General features: G+C 52.0%; 1 protein-coding gene and 1 long non-coding RNA gene across 51 annotated transcripts in view; one reads left to right on the top strand and one right to left on the bottom strand.

The window, feature by feature from the left end:
- The window catches only part of LOC130522892 (uncharacterized), a 130,613-nt gene that overhangs the window by 29,547 nt on the left and 84,254 nt on the right, over positions 1–16,812 (top strand). The window lies entirely within an intron of this gene.
- Positions 1–16,812, bottom strand: part of LOC130522885 (receptor-type tyrosine-protein phosphatase delta) — a 185,191-nt gene that overhangs the window by 108,019 nt on the left and 60,360 nt on the right. For 49 of the 50 annotated variants that reach the window (XM_057027696.1, XM_057027713.1, XM_057027703.1 and 46 more), the window contains exons 5-7: positions 12,177–12,249; positions 10,723–10,821; positions 6,976–7,019 (exon numbers count right to left, since the gene is read on the bottom strand). The gene's annotated coding sequence lies outside the window, so the exon portion shown is untranslated. The remainder of the gene's footprint in view (positions 1–6,975; positions 7,020–10,722; positions 10,822–12,176; positions 12,250–16,812) is intronic. The other variant, XM_057027690.1, reaches the window with a different exon arrangement.

Raw genomic sequence — 16,812 nt, 5'->3', positions numbered from 1 at the left:
CCGCGCTCGCGCTACGTCGCTACAGGGATTAGCTAACATTCTGGGCTGTTCCCAGCGATAGCGGGATGTGAGAAGGTTCTCTGAGAATGTGTCGTTTCTCGTGTGTTTGGGCCTCAATAATTCTCCCATCAGGATGATGAGGCAGGGGCAGTTAGCTAGCGCTAAGGGGCTACGTTTAGCGGGTGTCTTCAGCCCTTTTTAGGCTGATTTAACCCGAATATCTGAAGCAGCTCTGAGGTTTTCATGAGTTTGTTGGGCCGGAGGTGACCCGGCCGTACCTGCAGGCTAACGTTGGTCAGGCTAACGTTGGTGAGGCCGACCTGCAGGCTAACGTTGGTCAGGCTAACGTTGGTCAGGCTAACGTTGGTGAGGCCGACCTGCAGGCTAACGTTGGTGAGGCCGAGGCGATTCTGCTCTGATGGTGATTTGAGCGCCAACATTCCCAGGCAGGGATGTTTCGCAAGGGTTGATCCCGTCCCCTCACATCACCGTCAGAACTCCCCACTTCAAGAAACTTCCCAGTAAAGTTAGCATCCGTCGGTGCGACGCGTCACGATTCCGGCGCTTTGATTGCGTCCGTGTTTTCACGTGCAGGGAGGCGGAAAGGGAAAGAGGAAAAGAGGGCTTCGTGTGTTGCTCAAGGTCCTTTCAGATACTCCCCTTCCCACATCTCCCTGCACAATTAATTTTATCTTTGGGATATTATCAAGAGGGCGCCCGGCGAAGCAGCATGACAGAGAAACGGCCCAGAAGCCCGCGGCCCTGGGTGGGAATTAATCTGTTTGACAAGATCTCTCACAACCGATTTGCCGGGCTTTCCTTCAGCCGGATGTTGCCACTATCCTGCACATCTGAGGGCTGAAGAGTTAGCATGTTTCGCACACAGTGAAGAGAGCAGCGCTGGGAAGTCGTGCACGTCCAGGTTCCAAGACGTTAGCTCGGTGATGCTACTATTTAGCAACAACAATAACAGCTACATCCCGCAACCGGCCCTCGAACCGCTGAAGTGTTGCTAGCGTTAGCTTTGAGCCGCCTGTGCAGCCTTTACTTGATTGACTTCCCTTTCCCAAGGCAAGCTTCCTAAAAATCGTCTCGTCCCGCTCCCAGAACCATCGGCACCAGCCGGACGCTTGACGCCTTATCTGGGAAGCAGGAAATTAATCAAAGTAATGATTGAATAATTATCTCAAGTGCCATTAATTACACATGCCAATGAACTCATCTTGAACAGCTGTCCTGACGCTGCCACTTAATCACTTGTGAGAATTACCAAACACAAGTGGAGGACGCCGAGTGCACGCGATGATCTCTGCAAAGAGCATTGTTTACAAACACTAATTAATATCGCACCGCGTTAGCGGGCTGAGCGACTGCGGCGCTCTGCTGTAATTGGGCCTGAGAGAGACGGTTTTGTTCCCCGGCGCCGCCTATCCAGACTGGAGACAGATCAGGAGCCCGGGGCCGCGTCCCAACACTCTTCAGACGTCTCGTACCCTTCACGATGTATCGGATCGTCATGACGACGACGCCGCCGCGCTAGTCTGGGGAGCATTGAGGTCATTTTGACATCTCGTAGACGGTTTTCGTGGTCCGCCGAGCCTGGCGGTCACATTAGGAGACCAGGAAGTCGCTAACATAGCGGCTGTTACGGAGATTAGCATTGAGCTTCATCAGAATCCATCGGCTCTTGACTCACGTGCACGTTAATGGTGTAAATGCACAGAATTATGTTGTGATATTAGCAAGCACGTGTGCTCATTAGAGCTCTAAAATGGCATAAAACCATTTTAACAGTCTGAATATCACAGAGATAATGAGGATATTCATTACAATTCTAATTACATAATAGTGTAATATAATAGCGTAATTATGTCCTCTGTACTGTCGAAGGGAGATACTTTGATCACTGAAATAAGCTTCCCGACCGTCACATTTTAATGAAGAAAGGAATCGGCGTTACCCAGCTGAGGCGCCGTTTGGTGACAGGAAGTGAAAGTTTACAGAAGCGACTCAGTTTTTGGATTCTCTTGGTTAAATGGTCAATGTCTCATCACGTGTGAAGCCTTTAATCATCAAAGTCAGGAGTCTTTAATGTCTAGAATGCTTAGGAGCCGAGGAATTTGTAAGCTGTTAGATGTTAGCTTGCGCTTAATTGTGGTTTAATATGATTACTTTGGTGATTTAAGGAAAGGAACATCTATGTAGAAGCACCGTGGACTCTGCCTTTAAACTACCTAAAGGTACGCTAGCATTAGCAGCATTAGCACCCTCTTTATCATCTGTTTACGCTTTCTGCCAGTTTTCTCCTGCCTGGACAACTTTTTTACAGCGTGGAGACGTTGAACATTGTAAAACAGGTTAAAATCTTAAATTCGCACAAGCTAATTCGTGTACGGAGCAGACGGTTCCGGCCCTTTGATCCTGCCGTTATTTGTCCCAGCAGAGCCGCTTTGCTGGAATCGATTTTTCAGCGGTGTGATTGGTGTCGTGCCTGGTTTGGCTAAATCAGCCGTTCCGCTCCGAGCTACGCCGGCAAACAAAAAAGGCATCTCTTAAGTCGACGCTAGGCGCTTCCGCGGACCAGAACTGTTGTCTAAACAGTGCTCGCCGCCGTGCACCCTGGGTATTTGCTTTTAGCGGCCTTGCTGTCCCTCTGACAGCATGAGCCGCTGCCAAACGCCGCCGTACATCAGCACTTTAACGTTTTTATCAGACTTTCAGCGTAATTGAAGCGCATTAGCGCAAAACGGGTTCACCCCCGATCGCTCGGTCACGCTCGACGCGCGTCGGTGAGACCCCGATTCACCGCTGGCAGCCAACCAGAGGAGCTTAATGCATTTTGGTTAACAGAAAAGTACAAGGTCAAAAGGTTAATATCTGCCGGCGACGACGATCCTCTCTGCTAGCGCAGCGGAGCGTCCCGCCCCTGCTCCGGTTTGCTCTCCCTCCATTGTGTTATTGCGCGCACGTGCACACGTGCACACGCGCGCCGCTCTCCTCCCACCGGCGTTCGAGTGGCGGCACAGCCATCCATCTGAACCCCGCAGACCATGAAATGAGGTGAAGACGTACGGCTGTGAGTGACACGGGTGTGGGCGCCAAGAACATCGCAGCGAAGAAGGTCGGGTCCGCGGAAGCCGGCGCCGTCGCTGCGGAATGATGTTTCACGCGGCGTCCTGCGTGGTTTTATTCTTCTTCTCCCGTGAGCGAGCGGTCAGGACGGGGCATTAGCATACACGCCGGGGGAAGCTACGCATGAGGACTTTAGCGCTCGTTTTATAGCAGAAAACGTAAAAGTCGCTCAAGCGTCGCTGCGTGTTTATAGACACTTTCTTCTTTTTACTTCGGATCTATTCCGGAACTCCGGTCCAGGTTTTATTTTGTCCGGCTCCATGATTATAACATTTGGGGCCACGTCGAGAGTTCACGTGCGTCGTAGTTCGGGTCCATGCTTTTGTTCCTGGTCCTTCTCAAGGTTTCTTCCTGTTAAAAGGGAATTTTTCCTTGCCGCTGTTGGGGGTCTGGTTCTGGGTTTCTGTAAAGTGCCTGAGACAGTTCTGGTTCGAAAAGACACTGTCTTCCCCGGACGAGCAGCTAACATGTCTGGAGCTGGGCTCTAAGCCGGGTTTGTGCCTACTAAAAGGAGCTTTTCCATGAGAAGTGACCCATGATTTGAAAAATCAGGTGAGAATTTACGACTTTGAACGCAGCATTAAGATTTTTCCAGTTGTGATTGTGGGAGAACCCAGACAAATAATGACCCAAGGACGTCGGTGTTAGCCGTACGTGGCCGCGACAGCCGGTCACAGGTGGCGTTGGCGTTAGCGTTAGCCTTCGCTCCCTTCATTTAAACTTCTCTTTTATTCATCACTCGACAAAGGAACCATCACCTCTCCTCACAGTGCTGCAGAGAAGGATTTTTCAAAGCAGCCACATGCGAACCGCTAACGCCATCGATTATTGCTATAATAGCTATTGACCTGTGCATCCACGGGGATCTGCTGACGCCCGCAGTCCTTGAAACCCGACTGACTTCAAACACGGAAAGTTTTTGGAGCGCTGGCCGTCTGTCCGGCAGGAAAAGACCAGAGACGGAGGGAATTAAATACGTGCCGGAGTTTGATTGATGGGTGCTGTTCAAGAACGAATTTCCCGGCTAATGATCCTTTTAGCTTTGAAATGCGTTTAATCGGAGTGCTAAACGAAGGCGACGCGCGCCCAAACACAACAGGTTTGACGGACTATTATAACCCCGTTTGATTAGTTTCGAACTTGTGATCGGATGCTAGCATACTGTAGCCGTAGCCGTGTGGGCCAAGAAACCCACCTCGCGTGTCGGCAGCGTGAACCATGGATGCAATACCCAAGTACTTGTGGGATGTCGGAAAGGTCAAGTGGTTTTCAGCACGCCTGTACGAGAAGTCCTGACGCAAGCTAATCCTTTTTTTTTTTATTGTTATTTGCATGCGGCGCGCTGCCTCAGCCGGCTCCCGTTGCCGGAGCGTTCCCGGGAAATGTCAGCATCGTCCGGAAGGCAGGTGTTTCCTCTGCGTCTCGCTGCCAAAGGGAAGGCGTCTTTTTCGGTAAACACTTCGTAACACCTCTGACGCCCGATGAGCAGCCGTTGGCTGAATCTTGGACTCAGGGGAGGAAGGCGGGGAGCGTCCTTTTCCTTCCCGCTCCTCGCTTGTCTCTGCTTTTAGCCGTGTAATCAAGTGCACTTTGCTGCCATCACGTCAGGCCCGACTGTAATTTTAACTCCCGGTCGGACGTTGAGTCGCGGCGTGGGGAGGGGGGGCCCACGTTGACAGACACGTCACAAGACGTTCCATCACTTTTCACTGCGGGTGGCCTGAAAATAGACCCGGCTTGTTTTCTTTTACTCAAAAATGTCTCCGATTTCCAACGTCTTTGGAATTTTTCGGGCATTTTTGCAGGACGCCCACGCAAAGGTGGTGCCACAATTGGAGGGCGCCGGACCCTATTGAAGCGGGTTGTCGAACGGGACCCTCGCAGGGTTACGTTGGGGCGTAAAAGCAGACGCAGTTTTCACGCCGCACTTCGGAATGATCGGACTGGCCGGGAGCCGACGAGTTCGAAAAAATTTTCGGAAGAGAATCGAGTTGATTTCATTTTCTGGTCCATCAGAAATGAAGGGAGGATCCTGCTCGGTGTCTTTAATCGGGTTTTCAGGCTTTATTACCGGCTCCCATCACGCTCGACGTCAATGAGGAAACATTATTGCTCTTCGCTTGAACAGTTGGGAAAGAAAACGAGCTTCATTTGCTAAATAGTCTGTCGGAAGCAGAAGCGGAGAACTCACAAATGAGTCACTTCGGCATTCCGCATAAATGAGCTTTACTCTTTGAGCTTCCTTGTTTTTACTCGTCCCTTTCAGAAGAACCGTCTGGAAAATACAAAGATTCTATCGACCTCCGTGAGGGACGAGGTCGTCCGGGCGACGCCGCCGCACCGGACCGTTGGAACCATTGCTGATAATTATTGATTCCGTTTCTCAAGTCTTGATCGAGAGTCACGAGCTTCCTGTTGGAGATTTATGGGTCAGATTTGAGGTTTGGATGTCGGATGTGTCCGTGAATCACTCCGAGCCAGAGTGGCTTGTTGAGGTGCTGGGCGCCGCGGCGGCAGGAGGCGCTTGGTTTGTGGTGCGTCTGTGGCTCAAAACTGCCAGATCAGCAAAAAATAACAGAACAGAACTACACAGGTGTGACAGAGATGCAAACATGCTATACGCATCCGGGGAAGCTAACGGGCTAGCCTCTCCTGCGTCCAGTTTCCTCTGGAGCACATTCCCCCCGGAGCACATTCCCCCCGGGGGTTGATGTGAATCCCTGCTGAAGATAGATGGGGGCCCGGTCTGGGGCCTGGTCTGGGGCCCGGTCAGGGGCCCGGTCGGGGGTCCAGTCGGGGGCTCGGTTAGGGGCCCGGCGGGCTGCAGAGAGGAGCGTTTACCTCTTTGTCTGCTTGTTTTTCTTCTTCCAATAATAACTTTCTGGCCAGTCCGCCATCCTTCCTCAGGCAGGGATACAAGTGAAGCAGCCTTTATTGAGTCTGGAATCACCAACTGTGGAATTCCCAGAACAGGGATTTAACTGAGCCGCTATTCCGTTCTTGGTCCGTGTGACCACCAGATCTAATATTGCGCTGAAAGCCCGTAAGATGTCCAATAAACCGGCCCGAAAACAGTTTATTACACTCACATGTGGGTGTGTTGTGGTTTCTCCAAACGTCACAACAAGCATCAGGACCTCACGCTAGTGTGAATGCTAACAATGCTAACACACGCGTTCTCCTCCCATTTTCCTTTTGTTTTGTCTTCCTGCTTTATATCCCCGTTTCCTCCATGTTGTTTCCACATCTTTGACCCCCCACCCCCCCCCCCCACCCCCCCGCCAGCAATCGCATGTCCAAAAACCCATTCCTGGCACTTCCCTCCACTTCATCCTTCTCCGATTTATTTCTCTCCATCTCTGCAGGCTGGTCAGCCCCCCCCTGCCCCCCCCCCCCCCCCCAGTGACAGTCTCATCACACTCCATCAATCAGGCTTGTGCGGCTCCTCCTCTGGTCCCATCACTGCCACTCACTCTGCTTCACTCTCTCAGTCACTTTAAAGAGCTTTCGGTTGCCAGATATGCCCCCCCCCATCCCCCATCAACCCCCCACCTGGGCTGATGCAGGTCAGCAGATGGAAGGAATCAGATTAGCGCTCAATTTTATTCCACTCGGCATTTTTAAAGGGGAGAGAAATCATTTTTCCCTCTTCGGTGGATCTTTAACGGTGGAAACGTGAACTCGCCTGTTTTTAATTTCAAAGTACAATTTTACGTTGTTTTTTTTCCTACATTGTGAATAAAATGGAGCCGCGGTTCCCAGTTTAACTATAACCTGTCGTCGACCTCTGAGATGCTAATAAAGACGATTATTTGGAATATCTGGAGTGTCTCCGGGTCTCACCTGCCGGAGGCCTCGTCCCAGCGGTGACGTCTCAGGAAAGAGAACTGGGAAAACAGAGAAAATTCCCAATCAAATGTTTCCATTTCTGTCCGTTAGCTTCCGTAGAAGCGAGTCTCCTCTGTTGACTCGACAATTACGCGGCAAAAAAAAACACAACGGAGGGAATATTTGCTCGGAAAGTCAAATTCAGCTGAAGGAACAGAAAATTGCGCAGCTTAGCCTCGGTTATCGATCGGCTCTGTGAGTTATAATGAAAACAAGTGTAATTACATTTTCCTTTAAGTAGCACAACAAATTAGCTTGTGAGTTATTCTGGAGGGCAAAGATGGAGGGGGGGGCAGTCGTAGATTTAATGTCCTGGGAAGATTTTCTCGGGCTATTTCCTTGCTAAATCCATTAGCTAATATTCTCGTAAATGATTAGCTCCTGATTTGAGCAACAAGGAGAAATGTGCTCTGGGTGGGAGCAACAAAACGAGCCCGTGGGGTCGGGTAAACATTTCAGGGTGAGCGTTAATTTCGCTCGTTATCTCTTGAAAACACGGTGGCGGCGGCTTTCTGGCGGTCGAATGAGGTGATTAGCGAGGATGATTATGATTGTTGTGATGACGCTGGAATTCAGTCAGTTTTCTTTGCCGCTTGGTTCGCTGCACGTCCCACACTGGCAACGCCACGGGCAACTTGACGAGAACACGGTAAATGCTAGCTTACGCCGCGTCAGTTAGCTTTCGCCGCTGCTAATCTTAGACTTGAGCTTTATTGGGCACGTCTATGGGGACGTTATCAGAAGCGTAAAGCTCCTAAACTGTCCATGACACGCGAACTCCGATGCTAATGCGCCTGTTTGCTAGCTCCTTCCACCTGCGGGGGCCCTCCGACGGCTTCCTTATCATCTGCCTTCGCTCTCGCGCCACGTTCATGCTAATGAATCCGCAAATTGAATTGTAGAACAGAGAAATATTAGCCAGGCGGCCATTTGGATGCGGTCAGGAATACCCAATTAGCCCCCCCCCACACTGTAATTACTACATTATAACTAAGATAAGTGTTGAATGGACACAAACGCTTTGATGGGGTCCCTCCTGCAGCGGGGACGGGGGTGGGGGGGGGGGTGGGGCAACTGGGGGCGTAAAGATGAAAAAAGAGCAGAAAAAGTGGGAAAAAAGGGGTGAAAGTGACAAGAAGGCAATCGGACGGGAGCTTCTGTCTGCGGCAGCCATATTTCATTACACAGCACTGAGGCAGAGGAGGCAATCAAGCATATTTAGCCGTCCTCATCTCGCAGCCGCTGCCCCCCCCAAAGCAATTATTACTCCCCAGTTTTTTTACGGTGCTTCGCCATGGGGAAAATGAAGCCCAGTACTTATCAGCTCAGTGCATACACAAGTGACTGGGGTGTGAGGACGGCACAATGAAGCTTTTGTTTACATTTTATTTTGTGGGGGGGGGGTGGGGGGGGCTGGCCATCGCGGGCCACCTTTTGAATTCCCATTAGCGCGGCAGCATCAGCACATTTAGGGGCGGCAGGCGTAACGGGCGCAGATACAGAGATAACCGTAAAGATGTCACGCCGTTATTTGCATTCATATCGGAAGGGGGGGGATTGATGGGGGGGTCAAACGGGGAAGGTGAGGGTTTATGACCTGTGCAGAGCGCCGCCGTCAGCAGCTGTCTGATCTATCGGGGCCCGGCCGCTCCGCGCCTGATTAGAACATCACGGCCCATCATCGACGGCAGCCATCGATCGATGGAAGGCGGCGCTAACGGAGCTAGCAAGCGCGGTGAGGTAGCGCCCCGCTGGTTACCTGCTGTCATATTTGCTAACAGGTTAGCTTCACCTGGAGGCCCCGCCCCCTTCCCTCCGAGTCCATCCGCTGGTGCTGCTCCGGTCACACGACTCCCTTTTAATACACACACGCGATAATGTGGCGTCGCGAGCGCCTGCTGATAGCCGCCGTTTCTTATCGCTGCGGCTGAATATGGCAGCAGCGCCGCCGCGCTTTGACGAGCTGAGGGGGGGGGGGGGGGGGGCATTTTGGTTCAAATTATTTAAGCTGCCTACAAAGCTCTTTTTAAAGCTGCAGGGTTGTGAAAGTTCAGCCAAACGAGGGGGAGTGGCTGGGAAATGGCGGCGGCTCTGTGAGGCGCCGATAGCTGTGATATCTGGATCAGGCCGGTTTTTGGTTCCACCGGCTGGTGAACGCCGTCGAGGGGGGGGGGGGGGGGGGTGCAGCGGCGCTAAAAGAGCCCCCAAAGAGCCCAAAGTCCTGAGTCCAGCCATCGTCCCCATCTGTGCGCGGAGGTGATTGGAGGCGGCTAATGCTCAAGCTAATGGTGGCGCGTCTGAGGAGTTGCCGCTCTGAGTCGTCTCCAAATGGCGCCGGCGGTCGGCGGCGCAGCCGAGACGCCGCGACGGCGTTTGATGGACAGCGGCGCGGAAACGGGAAAGAGGGAGCTGAGGGATCCAGGACGAGGGCGCCGAGAGACGCTTCCCTTCTCCCGGAGACACGGGCGAGTGCACAAACAGATGGTGTGTGTGTGTGTGTGTGTGTGTGTGTGTGTGTGTGTGTGTGTGTGTGTGTGATGACGCCATCTTCCAGGAGTTTGAGACTGCAGAGCAGAGGTGTGAACCATCAGCCATTGATCCTGGAGGCTTTCACTTTTTTCTTTAATTCCTTTTTATCGCGGCAGCAGTAAAAGTTGCGTTTGGCGGCGGCGGCGCTGCAGTGTGAGGGACGCCTCGTGATGATGATGATGATGATGAGGAGGAGGAGGAGGAGGAGGAGGAGGCGGCGGTGCATCCACCGAACCGACGCAGAAGTGGCTGTGCGGGTTGTGTTGACCGACTGCCACCTGCTGGCCGCTACTGTAACTACACCAGAATGCGTTCAGGCCGCCTCCCCGCAGAGGATTGTGGGTAAAGACTCTCCAGAAAAGAAGCTGGTTTGTCTTCTGTCGGAGCGACATGGTTGAATTTAAGTGTGGATGCAAATCAGATCAGGCTTTTTAAATAGATCTTTGTCTCTAAAGTGACTGTTGGGAAGGAGGAATCCACTGATTAACACATTTATGGAAGAAAAACCGGCCCCGGTCACAGCTGAATGTGGATCGCCATCGCCATCTAGTGGTCACATCACATTATAGATCTTAAATATCTATACATCCTCATCGTTGTGAATTAGAAAGCCGACTTAATTCTCATCATTAGAGGGTTTATTTTTTAATGAAGAACATGCTGCCACTAGTTTATAGTTACTATTTCCCCTTGATCAAGTTCTTTTGTTGCTTTATTTCGGAGATGGTGTTATGAAAAGCTAATGGCGTTAGCTCGTCGCTAGTAGCTGCAGGAATTGCTCACATCAGATTTTGATGAAGTAATGAAAATGTGTAATTTGTCAGGAGTGTGTAGAAGCACAGGGAGGCTTCCAGGGATGAAGATAAGGAGCTAAATCTGAAGTCATTAAGAACAAAATTAGTCTTTTAATTCGGTCACAAATCTTTCATTTTTAGGTCGTGAATCAGCAACTTTCTCCTAAAATCCTGCTCATTTGGTTTTTTTCCCCAATCATCGTTGAAGTTAGTTTCCTCTCGGCCGCCGTCGTTAGCGTTGCTAGCATCCTCCGCTCGGTTCACGTGAGGCCATATTACCCATAATTCCTGGCTGCAGTTTATGGAAGCTGAGCAGAATGTTTGGGAAGAAGCTGCTGGATTCGTTAGCTTTCCGTGCTCGATCAGTCGTCCAACTCACCAGAAATGAGGCTGCTGGTTGGGGCTCACGCAGGCGCCGACATGCTGCTGTCACCTCGCCGACAGACCCCAGATTTAATGCCCCCTTTGACCCCCCCACCTGGGACGGAAGGAGGAATACATGAGATTCATTTTGTTGTATTTGGAGAAACAGCATCAACAATCCCACCTGCAGAGGCTCCTGGCGGCTGCTTCCTGTCGTTGGCAGAGAACAGGCGGCTAACGCTCAGGCTAACGTCAAACTGTGACGCGGCGTTTTCCTCGCAAATGTGATCAAAAACCCGAAAAAAGTTCCACTAAAACCCGAAAACTCGGTGAGACTTCACGTTAACCCTGCTAATGCTAACGCTAACTTAAATTGAGTCCCCCCCCCTTCCGCCGATGAAGCTCTTTTACGCCTGGATGTGTGTTTATGTTGGACAACATCCTGTCGTGCTAAGCTAACGACAACTGCGAGCGGCGAGCTGGGCCCGACTGCCATGTTGCTCATGTGACCTCGCCAAACCCTTCCAGCGGTGTAATAAATCATCCAGGCAGGGCTGGAACACATCACACGCTCGGGCACACACACACACGCACACACACACACACACACACACGCACACACGAATGACATCACAGCCGGCAGGAAGCTGCTGGCGTCGTATCCTGTTTGACTCGGAAACACGGAAGCGCCACGTTCATCCCGGCTAATTGTTTCATCGTTGCATCTTAAGCTCATTTTCCGTCCGTCTGTGGTCGTTTTTAACGATGATTCCGGGATCTGCTGGACTTCCAGACTTCGTTTATGAACTCATTACCGCCCCTGCTGGCGACAGAGAGGTAGCACAACCGCACTGACTTGACCTGTCGGTGATCCGACCCCTGGCTGGAAAGCTTTCGCGGTCAGACCTTCCGAGGAACGTCGGAGGGGAGCAGCTGCACTTCTGCCTGATCCCGAATAAAATGGCCCCGACTCCAAAACACACAGAGTTGAGCAAAGAAAGAGTTTCTCAATATTAATGAGGACATGAGGAATTAATGAGCGCTTCAGCCCGTTTCCTCTCCCAGCTCATCAAATAAAGACGTTGTTGGATTTAATCATCCAACTTTAATGCTTTTATATCCTCCAAAACTCTTATTGAACATCTCTGACCGAAGTGGCAGCAGCTCTTTAAACCGGTTCAGGTTCAGGTTTAGGTTCAGGTTCAGGTTCAGGTTCAGGTGGGGCATTTATCATTTATTGAGTCTCTTTTGGTTTTGGCGGGTGTAAAGAAAAAGCAGCTGTAGTTGACATTTCTGGCCACCAGAGGGCGACACGAGCACGCGGATGGGCTCGTACCTGCCGTTTACGTCACTCGGCGCGTGTCTGTGAGGAGCCGCTGGTGATAAACGTCAGGAAGACGTGCTGCCAGTTTGACCTTTGACCTGTGCAGGTGGGATCGCTGATGTTTGCTCTGAGGGGGCGGAGCTTACCTGTCTGGAATAATGGCTGGTGGTCGCTGTCTCGGACCAGAGCGATGAAAGAAGAGAACTCCTCAGAATCTCCCTGGAAGGAAGGAAGGAAGGAAGGAGGGAAGGAGGGAGGGAAGGAAGGAGGAAGGGAGGAAGGAAGGAAGAAAGAAAGGAAGGAAAGAAAAAAAAGAAATTGGACTCACATTTGAACCTTTTATCTTCGGTATAAAGTCAGGAAAACAAAGAACATTTTTGATCTGAAGACAACAGCTGCTAAAACTGTCACAGACGTCAGACGGGGGTCAAAGGTCACACATAAAGCACAAAGACGGATACTTTCTTTCAAGTGGGGAAGCAGCTCCTTTGGTCCAAAAGACAAAGTTCCTCTTTGATCTTTAACAGGAAGGGCTGACGGCGCCATGGCAACCATCTGCCACGACGTTAGCATGACGAGGTCTTGGTGGAAAACAACTTCCTGTCCTGTCCCTTTCAAAATAAAGCGACTCACGCTGAGAACTATAAAGGGGTCGAGTGAGGTGCGTGTGTGTGTGCGTGTGTGTGTGCGTGTGTGTGTGCGTGTGTGTGTGTGTGTGTGTGTGTGTGTGTGTGTGTGTCCACGCAGGACTCGAGTTGATCCTGTCAAAAGCAGAAGCAGCTCACGGACGCCGACGCCGTCATTTCGCGCCACCTTTCTCGTCTTCCTGCGATATTCAAACGCTTCTTTCACCACCGGAGATCAAGAAACCTGCTTGTTTACTCGGAACATCAAAGCTTCTTTTTCAGGATCGGGGCCTCGCCGCTCCTCCAGCGCGCTGATTCATTAGCCTGAATAATTAGCCTAATGATGCTAAGTGCTGCTGGACGGCATCCGTAGCGTGTGTGCGTGTGTGTGTTAGGGTTCGGTGTTTGAGAGGCAACGGACTCATTTGACCCCAGCGCGACCCTTTAGCACGATTAGCTCACAGCTTTAAGGGCGGAGCTCCGGCGAGCGTTCTGGACTTTACGGTTTCCAACATTCCCGACATCAATCTCCCGTTCACCAGCTTCCCCTGAACAGGAAGTCCGCAGAGACACCAGCTCCAGTCGGAGCAGCCGAACTGATCAAATCCCCGAGATTTGACGGATTATCGGGATCGTTTTAAAAAACTCGGTGTTCAGGTGCTTCATTGGTTCTTTTCTCTGCCGTCCTGAAGGAGCGAACGCTAACGTGAGTCAGATAATTGCCGCTCCATTAGCGAATATTCCCTGTGATCAAAGGCGAATTCAGGCTCCCGTATCGCCAGAGAGAACCTGCAATTTAAAAAATTGCTGTTAATCATCGGACGCGGAAACAAAAGAGACCCGTTTGGGACCGCGTGAGGACACGTGGACTCGGCCGCCAGCGCACGGATTCATGCTAGCTGTTCTCTGTCAGCGGCGCTCGATTCGGCTCGATGAAACGGTAAAAGCGCTGCGAAATGTCGGAAGCGAGCTGGGAGGTTGTGGATTATTCCGCTTCCCTGTCGAAACTAAAACGGGCTCAGATGAATGTTTCATGAAAACGCCTCTATTATTTATGTTGATCAGAACAATCTGAGACAGCAAAAAGCGGCGAAAGAGAGACGCTAATGTAGAGAAAAGTTTCTGGGTTTGACTCAGACTTAAACAGTCGCTCTGCGTGTTCCGGCAGCTCACAGGAGCCTTTTATCCCGGAACAAATGAGTCGCGAGGAGCGCTAACGCTAGCGCGAGCTGCTGATGTGGCTTTGACGCGTCCGCTAGCATCTGTGCGCGCGCCTTGCCGGCAGGTGCGGTTCTGTTCCCGTCCCGGGTTTGACACCATTGTGTCAAAAACCTCGGCGCTCGGCTCGTCAGCCCTGCCGCTCGGCGCCGCAGCGCTAAAAATGAACCCCGCTGACGACGAGCGGCTCGGTGGCGCGACGTCACTGTCAGACGGAGATAGAAACGGCGCCGCATCGCCCGCCTGCTCTGAACCGGCGTCATCCGGACCCAAGAAAAGAGGCTGGTGGGTGGGAGAGGTTTGACTCTGCGGCTACATTTGCATGTTTGTGATATCTGACGGGATGCTAGCTCACTTACACCGTTATGATTAGCATCTGTGTTGTTAGCATCTCGAGCTACGGCTTTGTCTGTGACAAGGTGATCCTCCAGAAAAGGGCCCAGATGTGGAGCAGATGTGGGTTCAGGTTAGCAACTTCCTGAACCCGTGTTCGCTCCGACTCCGTCCGCCAGGGTGGCGAGGGGGCGCGCCGCGGCTCTGATTGGATGCGTTTGTGGCGAGCGGCGTGCTATCAGCAGCGCTGTCTGTCACGCTGAAGCTTCCCCCCGAAGGCCCCTAATCTGCATGCCGCGCGTGGCGCTAACTGCTGGAGTATTTCATCACGACAACACGATAAACGCGCTGTCGGCACCAAAAGAGCGGCGGGATTGACAGGAGGAGAGTGGGAGGGGGGTGGCGGCGGCGGGGGAAGGGGGGGGGGCAATTAAAGCGAATATGAAACGGGAAGACGGAGACGGAAAAGGCATTAAGTGTAAAGTGGTGGAATTAGATGAAAGGAGAGCAACTCCGACAGGAAACCCGACTCCTCTCGCTTCCAGAAGGTGACGGCGCTCGCGCTCAGCTAGCCGTGGGACGGCTAACGCCCCGGCTGCGGTGATTTTCCGCTTTTCCGGCCCGGTTATTTGATTAGCTATATTGAGCGTCATTGAAAGTCCCGTCCGATGGCGCGCTCATTAATCACAGCCAGGTAATTCCATCATGGCCGAGGCCTCGATGACAGATCCTCCATTTCTATTGTTCTGATAGATGACTCGGTAGGCCTCGGTACCGCCGGGTCTCCCCCAGGACCCCCCCCAGCTCTGTCCTCATGAGGACGGGACAAAGAATGAAGTAAATAGATTTTGCCTTTTCCTCCCATAAATCCACTTTCTGCTGCATGAGTCTTTCCTGGCAGCCTGTTAGCGCCTGGACCACTTTAGCGCTTCAGAGGAAGAAGACGGGGGAGTTTGGGACGGCGCAGGCCACGCCCACTTCCGGTTTGTGTCGACTCCAGGAGTATAAAAAGGAAGCATGTGCTCGTGTCTCAACTGTGAATATCATTTTCATAACTTTTTCCCGGTCTTCTCGTGACTGCAGTTCTCGCTTTCGCCACTGGTCGGCGCCATCGATCAGGATAATCTCAACATTCCTCTGCTTTTCCAGGAGTGTGGCCGCCCCGCCTCACCTGCTCCAAGAAGTTACCTCATCTTGGCAAATGAGCTGCGGGGCCTCGCGCCGCCGAGCTCGCTGCGAATTCCACCCGTTTCGGAAAAGCGTTCCCGGTGAACGGGACATGGTTCCGGTGATGCGGACCTCGTTAGTCTGTAGGTGAGGAAGAGGTCACGGTGGCTGTCTTTGTTAGGCTAACGCGCAACAGAATTCCCAGAATTAACGTTTTCCTCGTGGGTTTCCGGCCGGCGCATCTCTGCCGTCTCCCTGTTTTCCCTGTTTTCCCTGTTTTCCCTGTTTTCCCTGTTTCTGCCCGCTTCAACCACATTGTAGCCGAGAGCCGGAGAGTCTGTGTTTGCTGAGTGGGCAGTGGGGGAGCGGAGGAGGGAAGGAGGAATGGAAAGAAAAGGCGATCAAGGAGGGGTGGAGGAAGAGTTATCTAACAGGATTAAAGGAGAACAACGGAATTGGAGAGCACTTAAAATACTCCTGACATGAGTCCTCTTCCAAAAAAGGAGGGGATGAGTAACAATGGCTGAATCACTCTTGAGGCGCCCCGTCGCTACGCTAGCTTCTCTCCATTTTCCCCTTTTGGTTTCAGTTTTACTTACTGGACAAGGGTGTTTGATGATTCTCCGAGGAATTGCACTAATAGAGTCAGGAGGAGCGGCTTTAATTAACCAGCCAGAGAAAAGAGGAGCTCGGTGGAGAGAGAGCGGCTAAAGCTTCCACCCGTATTCCCACTAAGGATGGAAGAAAGAGGAGGGAATGAACTGGGAGGAAAGGGCGATATCAGGAGGGGGTCGGAAGAGGGATTCTGCCTTCAATCGGAGATGAAAAATGGGAAAATCAAGCTCCAACTGCTGACGAAAGCCAACAATTCCGCACCTTTAACCTTAGCTTGTTAGCATCGGTGCTATTTTGAACCACAAACTAGATCTTGGCTCCCTCTTTTGGAGCCGCCTGGTTCCCCTTCGCTGGATTCAGTGAAATCTTCTCTTCATTAGCATCAACGACCTCATGCTAATACGCTAGCCGCTCTTATGCTAATACGCTAGCCGCTCTTATGCTAATATGCTAGCGGATGTTGCTGTTTATATGCTGTCCTGCACAGAAAAGCCTCTTGTTGTTGGAGGACATGAAAGGTCTTTAAAGCTAACGACGACCCAGGAGCCCTCCAGAACCGACCCAGAGATGCGGCTTCAGGCGCCGCTGCTCGGGAGGTGGGGGGGGGGGGGGGGGGGGGGCAGGGACGGGACCTGAACCTGCCTGGAGATGTCGCGTTGATGCCTTCACGTCTGACAGCTGCCTGATGTGTGACAGGGGGGAGGACGTGAAGGTGAGGGGGGGGTGGATGACGGATCTGTTGGACCCCCTCCTTCATGTCAGAGGACACGGAGAACACGAAGATGGCGTCCGGGCGAGAACGACAGGACGAGGATGGATGGAC

Source organism: Takifugu flavidus, chromosome 3, assembly GCF_003711565.1.
Source record: "Takifugu flavidus isolate HTHZ2018 chromosome 3, ASM371156v2, whole genome shotgun sequence".
Lineage (NCBI taxonomy): Eukaryota > Metazoa > Chordata > Actinopteri > Tetraodontiformes > Tetraodontidae > Takifugu > Takifugu flavidus.
This window is presented reverse-complemented; position numbering and strand designations above follow the sequence as displayed.